This window comes from Ciconia boyciana, chromosome 22 (assembly GCF_034638445.1).
Source record: "Ciconia boyciana chromosome 22, ASM3463844v1, whole genome shotgun sequence".
Classification (NCBI taxonomy): Eukaryota; Metazoa; Chordata; class Aves; order Ciconiiformes; family Ciconiidae; genus Ciconia; species Ciconia boyciana.
In genome coordinates, this window is record NC_132955.1 from 1,265,798 (window position 1) to 1,285,175 (window position 19,378).

Here is a 19,378-nt window from a genome sequence, read left to right on the forward strand (position 1 = left end):
TGGCAGCAGTCGACGTCGTCTTTTTTAAATGCAGACTTGCACCATATAAATCCTGGCTCCCTCTGTCCTGTCAGTGGCCACTGAGGCATGATTTCCAGTTCTGCAAACCGTGAACAACGCGGTGGGAGAGCCACGCTTTACATTTCTCTGGTGCCTTTTGAGGCTCTCAAGGCCCTTTGGAAATGAGAGCCGAGCTCCAAGTGTGTGTTACAGAGGGAGAGAAAGAAGTCCGAGGTGATGCTTGGAAGTGTGAGCAGAGCCTGGAGCTGGGCATGTGTTTCCAATGTCATGAGCTCATTCTCATGCCTGTTTTGCTGGCGCAGAACTGCAGCACAGAGCCGTGGCACTAGAATTAACAGGGAAGGAAGTAGTAATGCAGCACTTCTGGTATTAAAATGAATCAATAAATAGACCATGACCTGCATGCAGTGCACTAGAAGGGCACTGTAGTTTGGAGCCGTTAGTTTCTTGGCCGAGGTCTAGGAGCTGATCCTTTCCTCGTGCCGCGGCTGGTGAGCTGTAACATCGTGGGTTATCCACAGTTAGGGGCAGGAGGGAGAGGGAGAACACGGGCAAGCAAGCAAGTGCTAATTCACAAACATGCAGGGAAACAAACAAAACCAGAGGCAAGCCATCTTGTTCTTGTAAATGCTGAGCATCGCTCTTTGGTTTGTTCTGTTTTCCCATGACACATTTTTGTCAGCGTCATGAGAAAAGCACTGAAAATTCCTAATGGCAAAATAAAAATTAAAGAGGCCAGCGTGTCATGCCTGACACATGGGTCAGGCCCATCCTTGCTGCCAGGATCCATCTCCAGCAGGGAGTCTCACCAAAGAGCTCCTTTGCAGAGGAAGACGCCGGTGTTATCTGGCAGAATTGGGATGCTGGCGAGGCAGAACGTGAGATACCACAAGTCTTCCAAAGTGGTGGCACTGACACCCACATTTCCCATCCTGCCTGCCTTGGTGGTCATGCCTGGAGTTGCAAATCCTCCTCTGTTACAATTTGTTGAAGCTGTGACCCCCCAGGAATGTCTCAGAGTGACAGCCAGACCAACCATGGAAGTGCTAGTGATCTGCTCGACGCTTTTTCTCTCTTCAGGACAGCTTGTCTGCCTCCCAGGAGAATCACCACAACTCCATTAGAGTCCATTAGCAGCTTCCTTTCCTTTAGCCTTGAGGTGAATTTAGCGCTGGTGAAAGGTGTTGTCATGGCGGGACGCAGGCTGGAGCCTGCTCGCAGCACAGCTCCGGCGTGGAGAGGAGCCAGGCGCACGCAGAGCAGCCTCACTGAACCTGCCCCGTCCGCAGGCAGCCCTCTCTCCGTGCAGGAAGGAACCGCAGGGGCCTCTTCCTCCTTTTCCTGCAGACTTGGACAATAGCAGAAGCAAGGACTTGAAAGACAAGGAGCGATGGGCTTCCCCACATCAAAACAAGAGGTTTTTAAGAAAGTGGTGTCTGACGGGCATTTGCTTGCCCTGCAGAGGGGGTTTCAGGGGCACTAGCGCTTTGCTGTGAGCTGTCTGTGCCATTGGGTTATTGCTACCATGACCTGGCCATCCCAGTTGGAGAGCCCTTTGCACCCCCGAGCCAAGGGCAAAGCCTGACAAAAAGCGTTGCAGGGCCGTGTGGGACAGGAATGGATGGCACTCGTATTGAGGGCTTTGGCCAGGACAAAGAGATGCCTCTTTCAGTGAGAAATGGCCCAGCCTGGAGCCCGTGGGGGGACCATGGGCAGAGCGGGGCAGGTGCCCCACAGCCTCGGCAGCAGTCAGACAAGGGCAGTGCAGGTCAGGACGGAGGGGTGGAGAAAGCACGCGGAGCATTTGGCCTTGCTATACCCTGCACTGCGGATGTGAACAGCCTTCCATAAATATCAAAATGCTTTCAACATGACAAGTGTCAGCAGCTGTGAGTCAGCCCTTTGCAATGCTTCCAATCAGACAAACCATGGTTTCATTGCCTCTGGGTCCCCTGGAATGTGAGCCACACAGAAGCTCACCCCGGCAGTCCAGCTGCTTCTCTGGGCTGCAGACAAAGGCGAAGCAAGCACCTTGTGAAGTCCCGACGCAGTGATGCATGCCCAGGCTACAAGGGATGCGAGGGGAAGATGCCACTTTCCAGGTAGCACTTGAGCGCTTTGTGCCTGGCCAGCACGTGGCTCGGTGTGGCAAATGGATCCCAAGAGCACATCCCAACTCTTCTGCCAGGGGAGATCTGGGAACAGCTGCTGAGAGAGTGCTTGATCCTCAGCCCTTCAAAGCCTGCTGCAGATTTCAGTGGATTTTAGCCATTGTAAGATGGAAATGTGCAGGTGCCTATCTGTGCACGCCCTCAGCGCAGCCCTGTCCCACTCACAGCCCCTGGCAGCCCTCCAGCTCCAAACGATTCTCACCTATCTCACCATCCTTGCCCACTTTATCCCAGTAAACCCACAATAATCACTCTATTCTTCTCAACCCTTTGCGGCTGCACCCATCTGGAGGCCCTCAATACACTTTGGCTCTACTTTTCCCCTTCCTGTGCCATACCTTCTTTCATTCCTACTCACCCCTACTATTAGCAATACGAGCGGTAATTGGCTGTGCAATTAATCTGTGTAATCACTGACTGTGCCCAGAATCCTCTCCCTACCCCTGTTGCAGTAGGGTTTACAGGTTTTTCCGTTGAACAAATATGGGTGCAATTCACCTGAATTGCCAGTCCCTATCAGTTGCTGGCTTAAGGCATTGCAGCATGAGCAAACAATGCTGATTATGGAGAGGAAAAGCAAGTGTGGAAAGCAATTGTTCTTTTCTCATTGACTTCACCTTGATAACACAGACGCCAACTCCAAGACAAAAGCTATTTCATGGTTCCATGCCCTGGGGTTGCAGGATTCTCATTCCTGGAAAAGCGAAAATTGGTGGTATTAGTTTAAAATGCAGCTCTGAGGTGGGAAGGATACTCCACTGGTCAGGCAGAGTGGGAAGAGCTGGAGTTCATTTCCTTTTCTTCTTCCACCCACCATGAAACCTTGGGCAAATCTCTTACCCTGGAGAAGAAAACTTTTCTGTGATTTTTTTAGTTGAAAGCTGTCAACAGCTATAGCTCAGAGGTTAATGTCTCTCCTCTTGCAGTGCTGTCAGTGTGTGCAGAAATGCTTCTGCTGGGAGGTCACTGGAGTGCAAACAAGCGTGCACATAGACACGTGAAGGTGCGATGCCTTCATCTCCGCTCTGCGCACCATCTGCAGGCTTTGTGCACAGCGCGCCCGTGCTGTCGGCCCAGCTGCCATCTGTGTTTAGGGGCCATCACACTGGATTTCTTTACAGCAGCTACAGGCAGAACAGCCCAACTAATTGTCTTTCCCGAAATCTTGTGTGTAACTAGCCACAGCACATGAGCTGTTGACTCTGAGCCCAACCAAACTGACCACAGGATTTCGCCCTGCGTGAGTGCAGGGGATCGATCCCTCACAGCTGGCCATGCTCTGGTTTCTCCAGTGGCTTGTGCCAGCAGGTTCTTCGCTGCCTGGCTCTGTGGCTCACTGGTGGGTTACCCACAGGTCTGGCAGAGGGCAGAGCGGAGTGCCCCACGTGCCACGGCAGGTACCAGCTTCTGCTGGTACTTGAGAAGACCATGATCCAGGCCAGTGCCTGAATGCCAAGGAGCTTCTGTAAGCAGTCGGGGTGCAGGGGTGAGAGGAGCTCTGTGGGGTCCCTCCCAAAGTGACTCACTTTCAAACTGAAAAGTTTCTTTTAGATGGTTGGGGATTTTGCACTGAAGGGGAAACAAAGTCCTTAGGATCTTGCTCTGCAGAGGAGAAGCCTCTGTATCTGTGGGCACACATAAAGATCTCCAGGATTTCTCCTCCAAGAGAGCCCCTGCTTGCTGAGAAGCTCCGCAGGCTTCACCCAGCACTGCAGCTCCCGCTGGGCTAGGCAGCAGCAAGCTGAGAGTTTGAACCAGCTTATGTTTTTAATGATGAAACTGCTTCTGGCTTACTGGGGCAGGGCGAGTCCTGCTGCCAGGCAGCTCGGCTTGGGAGTGAGCAGGACAGTCTCCTCTGAAAATCCCTGGGATTTAGCGCTGATAGTTACTGGAATGGCTCCTAGTGTGGTTTTTTTCAGGCAGCTTCTCCACAGCCCTGTGTCACTGATCACGTACAGAAGGACTGTGGAACTGCCTACTGAACTATTGCTAACGTGCTCCTTGGAGGTGTCCATCCATGTTCTGGCTCCGGCTGGCTGGGAAAAAAGCCTGAGGCAGCACATGGGGACTAGTGGACAGAGAAACTCCCAGAGACTCGGCTGTAGTGGCAAGAGAGGAGGGAGCATCGCTGCTCCTCTGGAAACACGATGTTATGGTTCCACACCTGGACTGGAAGGTCTTCTGTTAGCCCATGGTCACGTGCCTTTGCACCATGCTGGTCTTGTTGAGTTAATGTGAGGGGTCTGGCACAGGCATTGGGAAGATCCTCTGGTACCTGAGAACCCCAGTCTGCAGAACCCCCTCAAACAACCCAGCTGAGGATCCCCTAGGACTCTGCTGACAGAGATGGCCTCCAGGGCCAACACAAGTCCGTGATGACTAGCTGCAAGGTGATGGTGTTGCTTGGCACAGGCTAAAATACGTCTCTGGTGGAGAGCCAGGTGGCTCCATGATTCATTCAGTGCCTTACATCAATGTGGGATTGTTCACCGTTGTATCCGGGGTGGATCCTAGAAGCATCTTTCTAAGTAAAGCTTTGGATCCTGACATCTCGGCTTCTGACGTGTGGGTGCTACCACGTGGCACAACCTGCGCTGCCTGCTCCTGCCCTCCTGCAGCATCGCACACCACAGCAATATGGAGGCACTTATTCCCCATGCGAGGTTTCCTCACTAGAAATGGTCAGTTAAAAGCTGCCTCAGGAAAAGGGCTTGCTGTCAAGAAAAGAAGAATCCAGTCTCTAACTCTTTGCAATTTTGAGAGCAAAATGCAAGCCATGGATGCATGCTGCAGAGAGCTGTCCTGTGCTCTTTTGCTGGCTTTAATGTCCCCGACCTCTGAGAAAACACCCCAGAGAAATCAAAGATGTGCATCCTGGGTGGCAGTGGCTCAGGAGACTCCGTTGTGTGCTGAGCAACGTCTGTACAGCCTCCTCAGTGCCCTTTGGGGCAGGGAGCCTCTAGATGCCAGTCTTCTTTTGGACTTCTCCGTAGCTTGTTTGCACATGGTAAACTACCAGTGTCACAAAGCACTGGCCAAAAAAGGCTTTTTCTCAGTGCTCCACCTCCAAAGCAAGGTAATTCCTTGAGGGAGGCTGTAGGAGCCACCCGGTGCAGCACCTCAGCTTTGTCCGTGCAGGGCAGCAGCAGGACCTCATCCTATTTCGTTGACGTCAGTGGTTTTCCCCTCGCTGCCTGCTGAAGTCCTCACACCACCCAGCATGTACAGACAGATACAGGGAGCTCTGCTGCAACCCAGCCCACGCCTCTGGCACGCTCCGGGCTGTAGCAGTTGCTTTTCGATTCCATCCTGCACAGACACATCTGTCGGCTCAGGGCACCCTGGCCAGCCCCCACCGCGGAGCGTGCGGCCGTGTGTGCAGGACAGAGGGAGCTGGTCCTTTCCCTCGCCCAGCTCGTGGCTGTCTCTGACTCATGAATGCTCCTGGGCATGGCGTGGCTTCTGCGGAGGCTTGCACTTTCAGTCCATGAAAATCTTAACTGTAAGGTCTAGAAAACAAAAGGTGCTTTTCCAGTAAGAGGAGGCTGATTAACATTCCCTCGGGGGGAATCAAAGGGCCTTGTCACTGTTCTGAGTACATGCGTTTTGTTGTTCCAAGAAAAAGGGTGACGCACCTGGCGGAGGCTTCGGAAGCGGTGAGGTCTCTGCAGCACGCACGTGGCTGTTAAAACAAGCCCTCTAGTAACGGGGTTTAGCAGAGGTGTGAAGGGCTGCCTCCTGCCCCGGCGTGTACCCAGCATCAGTCTGTCCTCGGGTCCCCTCCACTGGGCAGCTCACACCATCACGAATGTTGTTGAATGCTTTGGGCTCGGTGTTGCCGAACAGTGCTAGATGCTGTGCCCGCATGCTCCCACGCCGAAAGAAGGGGCCGGCTCAGCTCAGGGTGTCTCTGGGGGTGTTTGGAGGTGGCAGCAGGACCCAATTCCAGACCTCGGTGGGTATTCGTGGTCCTCTCCCCTGCCTCATGGTTCTCTCATGGTCCTCTCCCCTGCCCCGTGCCACTTGGCAGCCTGGTCAAGGTCCAGTCAAGTACAAAGCAGGTCAGGCATCCCTCAAAGGTTTCTCTGGGAGCTGCCTGGACTTGCTCTGTCTGTAACAGTTGTGCCATCAATCCTAGGAAGGTCATAGCCCTCTGTGGCTTTTTCAGATAAGTATTTCAGTGCTTATCATGTTTTCTTAATTTTTGAAGGCCCCAGAGGAGGGAGGAAGGCTGGAGGGGTGAGGAGGAGGAGGGAGGAAGATAGCGGTCTGCTTCCTTCCCAGATTCATTGCTCGGTCAACTTCTCATGTCACTTCTGATGTGTTGGACATGGTGCCACTTCAATTCTTGTGTGTCAGACTTCTGCAAGGTTTTCTGGAGCCAGTGGTGAGAGGGAGGTGGTCTCAGCACATAACTCAGGACACAGAGCAGAGCATTCCTGAAGAACAATTGGGCAGAGCAGCTGCTTGGGCCAGCTCGCAAATTTTATTTGTTCTTTTTGAGCTGTCACATTAATACTTTGTCTTTTATGAGCACATCCTGGGTAGGGCCATGCTCGGAGAAATCTGCTCTGCACAGACAGGTCCATTTTAGTTAAGAAAAGAAGAGACAGAGGAGCTACCAGCAGAGGTGGTCGCAGAGCATTCTGCCGCTGATGCTGCCGAGGGGCGTTCCCAGGGTGAAGAAGGACCTCGAGGACAGTCCCTTGTTCCAGCCCTTCTGCATGACCTGAACGTTTCAGCCCAAGGCCTCCCCCACCTCGCCCCCCCGCCCCGGCCTGCAGTCCCCAGAGGCACTCCGTGGCTTCCCTCCAGTTAGGCAAGAAACAAATCTGCAATTCCAAGCAGAGGTTACAAATAGAGAGATTTTTTAACCTTTTCTCCTCCTTTGCACAGGTACATTCCAGGGAAGCACTCCCAAGTCTTATTCATAACCAATATTTGTTCCTCTGAAAACGCTCTTTTGTGTTGGGTCAGCTCATTGATATCTGTGTGTTTATTTTGCTCAAATTCCAGAAAAAAGTAACCATGCATCTACAAAACCTACATAGTCCTGCCTATATGGCTATCTGCCTCTCTTGTTCTTGAAATAAATCCTCATTCTTCATTTTTGCAGCCTGCTTCTGTTGGGAAGGTCGATCAGTTCTGCAAACAGCCCCTGCACAGCTTGCTGTTACTGGCACGGCTCTGTTTTGCCAGTGATCGTGCCCTGAGCCAGCAGCCGTCTGAAGATGGGCTGCGCCTGGGAGGAAGCGTTTGCTCCAGCCAGTCCTATGGCCACTTCGGTTTTCCTCAGCCATCTCCAGCTACAAGCTGTGACCAGAGTGCAGTCCCTCAGCCAGTCTCCCACTCCTCCTGATTTCCCTCTGCCCTCCTGCCACAAAAAAGTGGCATTTACTGGCTGCTAACCACCTATCCCATTCCACCGTGGAAGAGTTTCATTACCATGGTCTTACCCACCTGCACGACTATATAACTACTTACAGAGTAGGGATATATAACTACAGGGCCAGAGTCTAGGGATGTGTTGTTTGCTAATAATGTTTGGGGCCTTCAGGGTGGGAAAATCCAGGATGACGCAGAGGCTTGTTTGTTCTGGGATTTTTCACTTCAGTCTAAGTACACCCGCACAGTTGACTGGCGTGTGGTTCTCACAGGCGTTGCTGCTTAAATACAAAACATCCTCGGTAAATTCAGCTTAACCCGAGTTGTAATGGGGATAACAGAGCCCTAATGCAAGCAGATTTTTACACCTGTGCAACACAGGGGGTGGTTAGTGATCCATCGGGGCAGGTCAGAATACCCTGCTGTGTTGACAAGCCCTCTGTCCACCTCATTAATTTTTTCCCATTACTCTTCCACGCATACGGAGAGCGCAAAGAACATGTAATGGCTTGGCAAAAGAGCTACCGAACATCTTGGCTCCACTGCAAAACCAGCAAAGTCACAGCCAAAGGAAAATGGTGCTTTTTTCTGAGGGGTCTTGCAATATCTCCACGCTCGTGTTTGCTTCAGCATTCGGGGAGGAGTTTGACAGTACTGCAACAAAAAAGCCTTTTTCTATAGCAGCTGGCCCCTCCAGGACATCTCCGAGTGCCTTACACAATGCAAATGGAAAAGCACTGAGACGTGAATGTCTGTGCTGCAGATTGAAAGCAACATTAAAACAGCAACACAGGATTTCAATTTGGCTTTATAAGTGCCAATAGCAGTAACAATCCAATACCCACTGAGAAAGAATTGCATCACTCTGGGACAGCGAGGCCTCTTCAAGCCTGGGGCAAACGGGACGGGATGTTAAAACACAGCAAACAGCTTTGCATTTATTTATGTATTGCTGAGCAAGTTAATGTTAGCGAACGGTGTCAGTGTGATGGAAGCGCCTTCTTTTGTGGACGCCAGCCCAGCACTGCAGTCACGTTTGATCTGATCACCACCTTCTTTCAAGTGAGGCATGAACCAGCTGTGTGCTGGAGCTGGGGCAGTGGGATGGGGCGGTCCAGCACAGGGTCGCTCTCGGATGTCCACGCCTGCGTGCCATTTTTCCAAAGGAGATGCTTAGCCCTGAACAACGCGTTTTAGCCTGCTGACAAAGAGTTGATCTTACCAGGGTTGCAAACCCCATAGAACATCATCAAAGCTGGGTGTGCTCTGAGTGCAAGCTGCAAATGAGGGGACCAGAGCATAAAGGCACCTTTTTCTACGGCCAAAACCCTTCCTTTCCCCCCACAGCCCTGGCACTTTCCCTTCCTACACTGTCTGTAGCTGCTGCAAACAGTGCAGTCCTCTATAACTGCCCAAGCGTCCTGCAAGAGAGAAGATGCTCAGCTCGAGGGACCTAACGCAGATCGTGGTTCCCCAACATTACTCCCCGTCTGCTCCCTCCAGCTGGAGTCTCGCACTGGTGATGCGTGTGCAGTAACAGTGATAGTGAACATCCTCCAGGTTATAAATGCTGTCTGTCAAGCACCTCATCAATGGTGAATTTTACCACCCAGGAAAAAGGAAAGCTGCCGGGAGATCACTCCCCGCTGCAATCTCGCAGCCGTTACGGAAGGAAAGGGGCTGTGCTGGCAGTGTGAAACACTGTTTACCCAGGGATGTAAGGAAAGGAAAAAACAACTGCTGGTAATAAATAAAACGTTGGAAAGACGGTAAAGTGAGATCAAGGAATTTAAAGGAAGGGAGTTTATATGGTGTATTTCCTGATAAAATCGGACATTTCAAAGTGTCCCTTATCGGTGTGGCAATGTTGCGGTAAGCCAAAAGCATTTATGGGCAGGATAGGCAGTCCCCTTGAAAAAGGGTATTTCAGATATATCATTTTAGAGGTTGCTGCGTGGCTCTGTGCCTACTGAAACTGGAAGAAACCCTTGAGCCAAAATGTACAGCAATCCAAAAAGATGTTTGGGGATTATTTATTATCATCCATTCCCATTGCGGGAATGCTAAATGCAGCAGTCAGGCCTGGCTGCTCGGGGCTGGACACTGTGCAAACATGAGTTAGAGACACAGTTGCCTTTAAATATATTTTTTAATCTGCTCCCTGTAATACACCAGTCAGATAATTGTGCTGAGGGTGTGGGCAGACCTGGGTCTTTTTTTAAATCAGGCCAGAGCAGCCTCGGAAGTCTACAGCCGCCCTTTAGCCAGATGTGACGTGAGATCATTTCTTTCCCTTTGCACTGAACTGGACCAGTCTCACTCATTAATGCAGCACCTTTGCCACCGAGGCAGTGACAAAGGGCCAGGCTGTAACCCCTTAAACTGTTCCTCCCAACAGGTCTACTGGTGCCCTCTGCACCAGGGAGCAACAGATACCTCTGGAGAGGAGCAGAGAGAACGCACAGTTCGATGCTCCAGCTCGAGAGGAGACGGTCATGTGCTTTTTGTTCGCCCTTCATTTATTTTCGTAGCCTACAGCCGACGTTTGGAGAGCGAGGCTGAAGCACGGTCCCCGTCTGTTCTCCGTCCGCGAGCTGCGAGGGGGCCCATGCCATGGCTGAGTGCTGGTTTTGGGCTCCTGCTGACCCGTGTGGGATTGCAGGGGCAGAGCACAGTCCTGGCCCTTGGCACCTGTAGCATCAAACCCTCAGCTGCTCCAAGCAGAGTTACCTTGCTCTGCACCAGCTGAAAGTCATCCTCCTGAGCAGCTCGACTCAGCAGCTCCCTGCCTTCAGCCCTCCTGTGCCAGCGTGCTTCGGAGGCAGCCTGGACTCTTGCCAGCTCAGCACCGCTCTGGGTTGTATCCAGGCGTCTGGGTCTTCCCTCTTGCATCACACCTGGCCTGAGCAGGGCTGCACCCTGCGCACGGAGGGGCGGCGAGCAAAGCTCAGCCCAGGTGGGAGGGACTGGGCTCCCATTAAATCCAAGGCTCCCAGAGGACTGAGTCCTTGCACAGACTCACCCTTGTGCTGATTTTAAGAGCTCAAGGTGCTGTTGGAGGTGTTGCAGCAAGAACGGTGTGCAGGAGAGGGGACGAGCAGCTGCAGCTCAGGTACCTGCTGAGTGCTGATTTCAAGGGCCATCTCTGCCTTTTCCATGTCTCTTTCAAGTCCTTTTCTTCCTCCTATCCTCCATGCTAATGTTATTTGCAGTTTGTATCAGTTCCTCTCTTCCATCACTTCTCTTTCTTCTGCTGCTGCTTTGCATTTAGCTGGTGATTATTCCTGTGCCTTGCGAGAAATCTGCTGCAGAGATCTCAAATAAGCCAAGGCATGGTCGTTCCTGCCTGAACAATGCTGCTGGCTGGCAGAGAGACCAAGGGGTGTTTATCCTGGGTGGGGAAGGCTGCTGGATGTTCTGTGAGAAATGGCATGGGATTGTGCTTATTGCTCAGGCTAAGGTTTTGGACTTTTCTCAGTAGTCTTTGGGTTTTATTTTATTAGCAATTACCTTTCTTATTCACCCAGAGTTTGAAGCCTGTTTAACATTTTCAGTGATGTTTGTTGACCGTGCATCTGTACAAGTGGCATGAAATGCTTCATTCACGCTGCCTGAAGAGAATTCAGCCTGTAGAAATGAGTCTGTGATCGCGTGTCTGTGTGCGTGCACCCTGCTTTTCGGGGGAAGCTGCGGCGTGGGGAAGTGTTGAGAGTTCAAGGCAAAAATGCCACATGGTAGCAAGAAGTGTGACTAGCTGGAGGTAGTGGTTTGTGTAGGGCTCGGGAGAAAAATCAGCTAGCTGTGCGTTAGTCGAGGTTATTTGGTACCCCTGTACTTTCTTAAGCCACTGACAGTCAGCGAGGTCAAAGCATTGTGGCTCAGGTCAGTATCAAGAGATGCTGTGAAACCAAAACCAAGGTCCTGAGGATCCGTCCTTGTGTAAGGGGAGAGTAGAGCATCAGGACGATTGCATGGAAGCTGTGCAAGCAGGGGTCCAGCCAGGAGCCCTGCGGATACACGGGCTGTGTAGGCAGATGGATTGGCAGGAAGATGGAGGTCTGAGGAGGGGAGGAAGAGTATCTAGTCCTACCTTGTGCTGTTTGTCCCTTGGACCCAAGAGAAGAGCATGGAGCATGGTCTGCTGCTTCACAAGGTTTCAAGCCCTGGAATGCAGTGCTGTACGCTCAAGGGAACGCGCACGGGGGAGTGCAGACGTACAGCGTCCTTCTGAAATGCTTAAAGGTCTGCAGACCCCTCTGTGCAGCAGCTCCCATCCTGTCCCTTCCCTTGGCACCTCCGAAATGCAGAGAAACAGCCTCTCTTATGCTGCAGCTTCCACCGTAATAATGCTGCCTAACGCAGTCCCACAAGGGGATGGAGGTGAGATGTGACCATGGTCTCAGAAGGGAAAAAATCCAGGCTGGTGCTCTGAGGAGCTTGTTAGTGTGTCTAGAAAGGCTCACATTCCTGTAACTCATCTCAAACATTCCTAGGATTAGCTAACTTAGACTATTTTAGGACAGACACCCTCTTCTAAAGATGGTCTCCTTGCTGTCTTCTCCCTGATCTTCCTATGTCGGCTGCTCACCCTGCAAAGAGCTGGAGGGAAAACCCTCCTGGCTGTGCTGGGACCTCTCCTGGAATGGGGGACCAGGCTCTGCTGCTCATCTCGTACCTAGAGAAGCTCTTGCCAAAGGGGAAAGAGCCGTCCTGGGAGAGGAAAAGGGAGCATGGCAGTGGGAGGGGGAGTTATTTGAGTAGCAATTTCAACATTGCTAATAACCCTCCTCATCCAAAACCCTGGAGACCCTTTCAGAAGTCTGAAATGTTGCTAAACAAGCAATGCATTGGGGCTGTTTGCAGGGGGATTGCTGCGGGAGGATGGCTTCTGCTGCCAGAGTGCCTCTCGCTGCCCCAGCAAAAAGTCCTCCTTTGGCAATGGTCACACAGATGCTGCCCCATCACGGGGCTCCACGGGCTGATCAAATACCGAGAGTTATCGATGCTGTCTGGGATTTCATAAAGGCTTCTTTTTGCTGCTGAACTTTCTAATTATTCTTGTTTGAGCAAGGAGGGAGGCGGCTTTGTCTGACAGTCACCCCTTCTCCCCCCGGACTCGGGGAGGGCTGCCCCTCCTCAGGCACCAGCTGCCTTGTGCTCCAGGTGCTGGACCCCCCCTGTAGCTGGAGGTATATTAATATTTGCTATGTGATACCACTGCTCTCTCTGCTCTGCAGGCAAAACACAGCATAACCATGGCAACTTTTTTTCCTCAACCTCATCAGCACACCCTGGTAATCTAGGCGAGTCACCCCTCAGCCCTTGCAATGATTAAGCTGGGCGTAATGAGCTCTGTAAATCCTGAGTGTCCCAGCAGTTCCTTCTGCTCTTGCTGGTGAGTGGATGTGTAACAGACTTGTCATCGGGAGGCTCCCAGGGCTCACGCTGCAAGGGAAAACAACCCAGACTTGGCAGCTGGCTTTGCTGTTTTGGGGTCTCTGCGCAGACAGGGAACAAGGCTGTGGCCCGGCTCATATGTCTTAGCTCCAAATAACCACACTGGGACATCCAGGGCTCTGCGTGTGCAGCTGCCAGGCAGAGCTGGGGAGGCAGCGTTTTCGGCATGGCTGTTACCTTGCCCGATCTGCTGAAGCCTGGGGGAGAGCCAGCGTGGCCGCGGGCAGAGGTGGAGCTGGGGGTCGGCACCAAGCTCGCTGTGCTCCAGCAGATGAAGCCAGGACAGGGCCCTGCACGGACGGCCTTTGTTCCATGCAGGATCCATGGAGCTCCGTCCACGTGGCCGTTGCAGCCTGGCTGGGTTGTTTGTGCCTGGCGGGTTTGGGAAGGGCGTGCAGGCAGTTATCTAACAGCCGGGGTGTGTCTGGCACAGCCCTGGCCCAAGCGTACCCTGCTTCTCCCGCTGCCAAGGAGGCACCCTGCAGCCCTGCAAACCCAGCGCCCTGCCTCCTGCCTCGGCTCTCCGCAGCCCCACGTGGGTGCTCCAGCTCTGGTCCCAGTCCTGGCACCCCAGCCCAGCTCCTTTTCACGTCAGGGGGCTTTGTGTTTTCATGTCAGGGGGCTGCCTGCCAAGCTGGGCTGAAGGTGGAGGGGAGGACTGGGGTTACTGGGCTGAACTGCAGCTCCTGCCTCACCGAGACAGGTCTCTTGGTGCAACAGGCAGCTGCCTCAACAAGAGCCTTTATAAGTGTGTCCATCTGCATCCAAATCTGTGACTTGTCCCCTTCATGTTAGGGGGAATTCTGTTCTACAGTCTGGTTCCAGAAGCAGAAACTCTGTAATTTCCAGTCTAGATGTGTTTGTGGCCAGCTTATTTCCATTTCTTCTTGTGCTAGCCTTGTCTTAGCTTAAACAACAGTGCTCCTTCCCCCAGGGTTTCTGTACAGCCAGTAAATCCTCCCAGCCCCGGTTAAGCTAGCCAGCCAAGCCCTGTAAGGCATGTCTGCAGCGCCTGGGTTGCCTCTGCCAGGGCTGTGATGCTTCTGTTGCAGAGCTTGCTCTGCTGCCGCTGCCGGAGCGAAGGGCATCGCACCTTGTGGCACGGCACAGATGTGCCATCGGCTTCGCTGTGCTGCCTGCGCTCGTGGTCCTTGTACTCCAGCCCGGCCCCTCTTCCCTACCCAGGGGGCACAGCTGGACACGGCCCAGCCTTCACCAGGGCCGTGCACGAGAGCACTGCTGTTTCTGAGTGCTCTTGGAAAGTCCTGATGTCTGCAGGCAGCGTTTGCCTTTCTCATGGCTGCACCACGCCGGTGGCGAACAGCCACCTTGTGATTAACCTCCTTCACCCAAGCCCTTCTCCTCCTTTGTTCCTCCGAGCAGACGAGCCTGCAGCTGAGGCTCGAAATTCTTGTGAGGAGCCTGGGAGACCTCTCACTTTAACCCAGAGAAGGGAAGGGAGGAGAAATGAGGTTTGGAGGCTAGTTCTGGCAGCATCAGGCACAAGAAAGATCAAAAACTCAGGGCAGGAGTACAAGAGAGGAGGGAAGCTGTTGTGTGCATGCTCCTGGAACCCCCTGACAGTCCTGGTTCATGCATACTGCACGTTATTTCTGTACCTACTTAAATTAAAACCAGCCTTGTCTTGCGGATGCTGACTGGAGCCAGGCAGTTCTTCTCTCCAGGGGAGAATCCAATTTTCACTCCATGTAGCTTGTGTTTTTGACCTGGAATGACTCTTCTTTTTATATTTAACAAACGCTCCCTCCAAGCCTTGTACAGTGCTGCACTTCTCACAGCGGTGCCTGCAGCGTCACGGCACATACGTGCACCAAGGCAGGAAACCAGAAGTGGGCAGACCGCTTACCTGTGATCCGACTGCCCGCACAGCAGACCCGCACTGTGACCGGACCAGAGGCGATGCGAGCTCTGCAGGCAGCGCCCAGGCACAGCCGGCCCGGCTAGCCAGTGGGAAAGGGGAGTTGGGGTCCCAGCCCGCTTCTGCATCCTCTGCACCTTGGGCTTTGGGTCCAGAAATGCCGGGGAAGAGGAATGCATAGGCGCTGGCCGTGGCACAGCCGGCTGGGGAGGCACTGTGGGCTCGCAGGAGGGACCCCACCGCATGCAGCCGATGCATCTCACCCACCTACCCTGAGGTCCAGCTCTTCCCACCCATTTTCTGATAGATCTCTTCACAACCGACCCTCCGTAGGGGTAACCTGCTCCAGACTGTCCATCTCCCACCGGGGCTGGGACAGACCGGCCTTGCAGAGCGCAGCCCCGAATGCCTGGAGGCGCAGCTGGAGCGGCGTGTCTTTCCCCTCTCTAGTATTAATGGGTTGGTTACGGCTCGGAGATGCCGTGTGCCTGTCTAATTTGCAACTAAAGGCACAACAGCTGCCTCCCAGAGGTGCTTTCCTTTCTGCAGCACAGGTCTTGGTGCAGGACACGTCCTTGCTCCTGAGCTTTTCTTACGGACCAACCTGCCAGTCCTGTAAATAAAATCTATCAGAGGCTCAGGAGCACAGCGGGGTCCAGGCTGGGAGGAAGCTAAATGAGTTTGAAGTATTTATTAATTTCTGCAGTCCTTAAAAACCTCTCCTAGTTCTTTTGAGAATGTTAACTGGTGTGACTCATGATCCGTAGCCGTGCCGAGTGCCGTATGCTGTGAGCAGCAGCAGACAGCAGCTATGTTTGCTTCTAATTCACTAATCTTCAGGAGTCTGTGCTATTCCGCGTGTCTCTTTCTCCAGAAAGAGGAGAGGCTTCTTCAGGGTTATATAATTCATCGAGGGCAAAGCCGGCCTGTTTTGAGCCACCTCCGTTACAGCTCTCAACACCCAGCACTGCAATTAGTCACCGCTTACCAGACATGACGTACCGCGCCAGCCCAGCACTCCTGCCCTCGCCCACGAGGGCTTGTGGACTGGCTGCCCAAGAGCAACGTGTCTCTTTGTTAATCCAGTGACTCCATAGTTAATCAATCCGAGATAGGTGAGTAAATAAGTCAGTCATTCAACACTGATGCAGGAAAGGACAAATGTTTTAATAAGCGTAGCCCACTGTTTGTATGTATTACACACCAGATCCACACAGGATATGGAGGAGGGAGCCTTGGCCTGTAGGATTAACTCCTGTCAGTGAGCCTTTGGCTCCGACTCTCTGCACATCTCGTGGTCCCCACCAGTGCTGCCCACAGAGGTCGGGCACGTTCCCGTGCAGCCTGTGCAGCACAGGCATGGGGAATGTGCTTGGCTTTTATGTCCCCAAGCACCAAGATGTTGAGTTTTGGCTGCTGCAGAGGGTACGGAGGGGACAGGCTTATTTTCCTCATCTTGAGACAAAATTTCCTTTAAGGAAATCTTAAAGGCGCAGGAGCAGGCTGTCCCCATGTGCCAAAAGACGAGCCGGTGGGGAAGAAGACCGGCCTGGCTGAACAGAGAGCTTTGGCTGGAACCTGGGGGAAAAAAAGGAGAGTTTATGACCTTTGGAAGAAGGGGCAGGCAACTCAGGAGGACTACAAGGATGTCGTGAGGTTATGCAGGGAGAAAATTAGAAGGGCCAAAGCCCAGCTAGAACTTAATCTGGCTACTGCCGTAAAAGACAATTAAAAATGTACTATAGATACATTAGCAACAAAAGGAGGGCTAAGGAGAATCTCCATCCTTTATTGGACATGGGGGGGAACATAGCAACCAAGGATGAGGAAAAGGCTGAGGTATTCAATGCCTTCTTTGCCTCAGTCTTTAATAGTCAGACCACTTGTTCTTGGGGTACCCAGCCCCTGAGCTGGAAGACAGGGATGGGAGCAGAATGAAGCCCCCATAATCCAAGGGGAAATGGTTAGCGACCTGCTACACCACTTAGACACACACAACTCTATGGGGCCGGATGGGATCCACCCAAGGGTACGGAGGGAGCTGGTGGAAGTGCTCACCAAGCCACTTTCCATCCGTTATCAGCAGTCCTGGCTCACCGGGGAGGTCCCAGTGGACTGGAGGTTGGCAAATGTGACACCCATCTACAAGAAGGGCTGGAAGGAGGATGCGGGGAGCTACAGGCCTGTCAGCCTGACCTTGGTGCCGGGGAAGGTTATGGAGCAGATCATCTTGAGTGCCATCACGCGGCACGTACAGGACAACCAGGTGATGGGGCCCAGTCAGCATGGGTACATGAAAGGCAGGTCCTGCTTGACCAACCTGATCTTCTATGGCAGGGTGACCTGCTTAGTGGATGAGGGAGAGGCTGTGGATGTTGTCTACCTAGACTTCAGTAAAGCCTTTGACACTGTTTCCCACAGCATTCTCCTGGAGAAACTGGCTGCTCATGGCTTGGACGGGCGTACCCTTTGCTGCGTAAAGAACTGGCTGGATGGTCGGACCCAAAAAGTTGTGAATTGAGTTAAATCCAGTCGTGGCCGGTCACAAGCGGTGTTCCCCAGGGCTCAGTATTGGGGCCACTTGTGTTTAATATCTTTATCAATGATCTGGACGAGGGGATCGGGTGCACCCTCAGTCAGTTTGCAGATGACACCAAGCTGGGCAGGAGTGTTGATCTGCTGGAGGGTAGGAAGGGTCTGCAGAGGGATCTGGACAGGCTGGATCCATGGGCCGAGGTCAATTGTACAAGGTTCAACAAGGCTCAGTGCCGGGTCCTGCACTTGGGCCACAACAACCCCATGCAATGCTACAGGCTTGGGGAAGAGTGGCTGGAAAGCTGCCTGGCGGAAAAGGACCTGGGCGTGCTGGTCGACAGCCGCCTGAATATGAGCTGGCATGAATATGAGCAGGTGGCCAAGAAGGCCAACAGCATCCTGGCTTGTATCAGGAATACTGTGGCCAGTAGGACTAGGGCAGTGACCGTGCCCCCATACTCGGCACTGGTGAGGCCACACCTCGAATGCTGTGTTCAGTTTTGGGCCCCTCACCACAAGAGAGACATTGAGGGGCTGGAGCGTGTCCAGAGAAGGGCAACGGAGCTGGGGAAGGGTCTGGAGCACAAGGCTGATGGGGAGCGGCTGAGGGACCTGGGGTTGTTCAGCCTGGAGAAGAGGAGGCTGAGGGGAGACCTCATCGCTCTCTACAACTGCCTGAAGGGAGGGTGTAGAGAGGTGGGGTCGGTCTCTTCTCCCAGGTAACAAGTGATAGGACGAGAGGAAATGGCCTCAAGTTGCGCCAGGGGAGGTTTAGACTGGGTATTAGAAAAATTTCTTCACCAAAAGGGTTGTCCAGCATTGGACCAGGCTGCCCAGGGAAGTGGTGGAGTCCCCATCCCTGGAGGTATTTAAAAGCCATGCAGATGTGGTGCTGAGGGACATGGTGCAGTGGGGGACTTGGCAGTGCTGGGTTAACAGTTGGGCCTGATGACCTTAAAGGTCTTTTCCAACCTAAACGATTCTATGAAATGAGTGAGGTTCCCCCAGTGCGTTTGGCAGCAGTGAGTTTTGCCGAATGGCAGCTCCCGCTGTGCCGGGGTGCAGACGAGCACGAGGGAGAGCAGCAGGGGGGGCCCCACTTGTTCTGATGCAGTGGGACGACTTCCCCCCCCCCCCCCCCCCAATGGTGTCCTGAGACCTTTTGCCCAGAACCCCCCAAGGGAAGCCGACCTTCTGCCGTGGGGTTTTTTTAATGGCGAATTCAAAAATACTTTCTATTTAAAGCGAAGCCAGAGAGCAATTCAAAATTGCAATCAGATTCCTAGAGCAGTGCCTTGACTGAGAAAGCAGCCACATACACAGGCTTCCAGGGCTCAGCTCACGTTGTACCAGCAAAATAAACCCTCAGATTAAATGTACACCCACTCGCAGAACATTGCTCTGGCAGGCTGCTCCGTCCCTCTGGCCCACTGCAAGCCTACCCTGCGTGGCTCTGGGCTCGCTGTCTACCATTGCCTCTCCAAATGGCTTCCAAACGTCAGGATCCCATGGAAAAGGTGTTAGACTGATATTTCGTTTCATTCTTAACCAAAAAAAAAAGCACTGTGCAAATAAAGCAGAATGTAGTTTTTAGGCCTTCGAATCCTGAAAAGCTGTTGCAAATTAATCCTCCTTGCACTTGCCCAAATGCACTGCGGCACCGGGAGCAGCGGCTGGAGGGGGGTGGAAAAGCAATACAGGATGACTTGTTTTCTTATGAGCTGAATTCCAGCTTTGCACTCCAAATCCCCGTTTTTATAGACTTTTCCGCTGAAGTCTGCTCCTGCCCTGGGCATGCCTGTGTAACCGCTCCTCTCTCTGCATTCCTTAGATTCTTCTTCCACTTGAGACGCTGGATTGAAGAAGGGGTCTGAGGTCGCTGGTGAAGAAAGGCAGGCGAGGAGGAGGAGGTTTCCCTTGGACTCTAAGG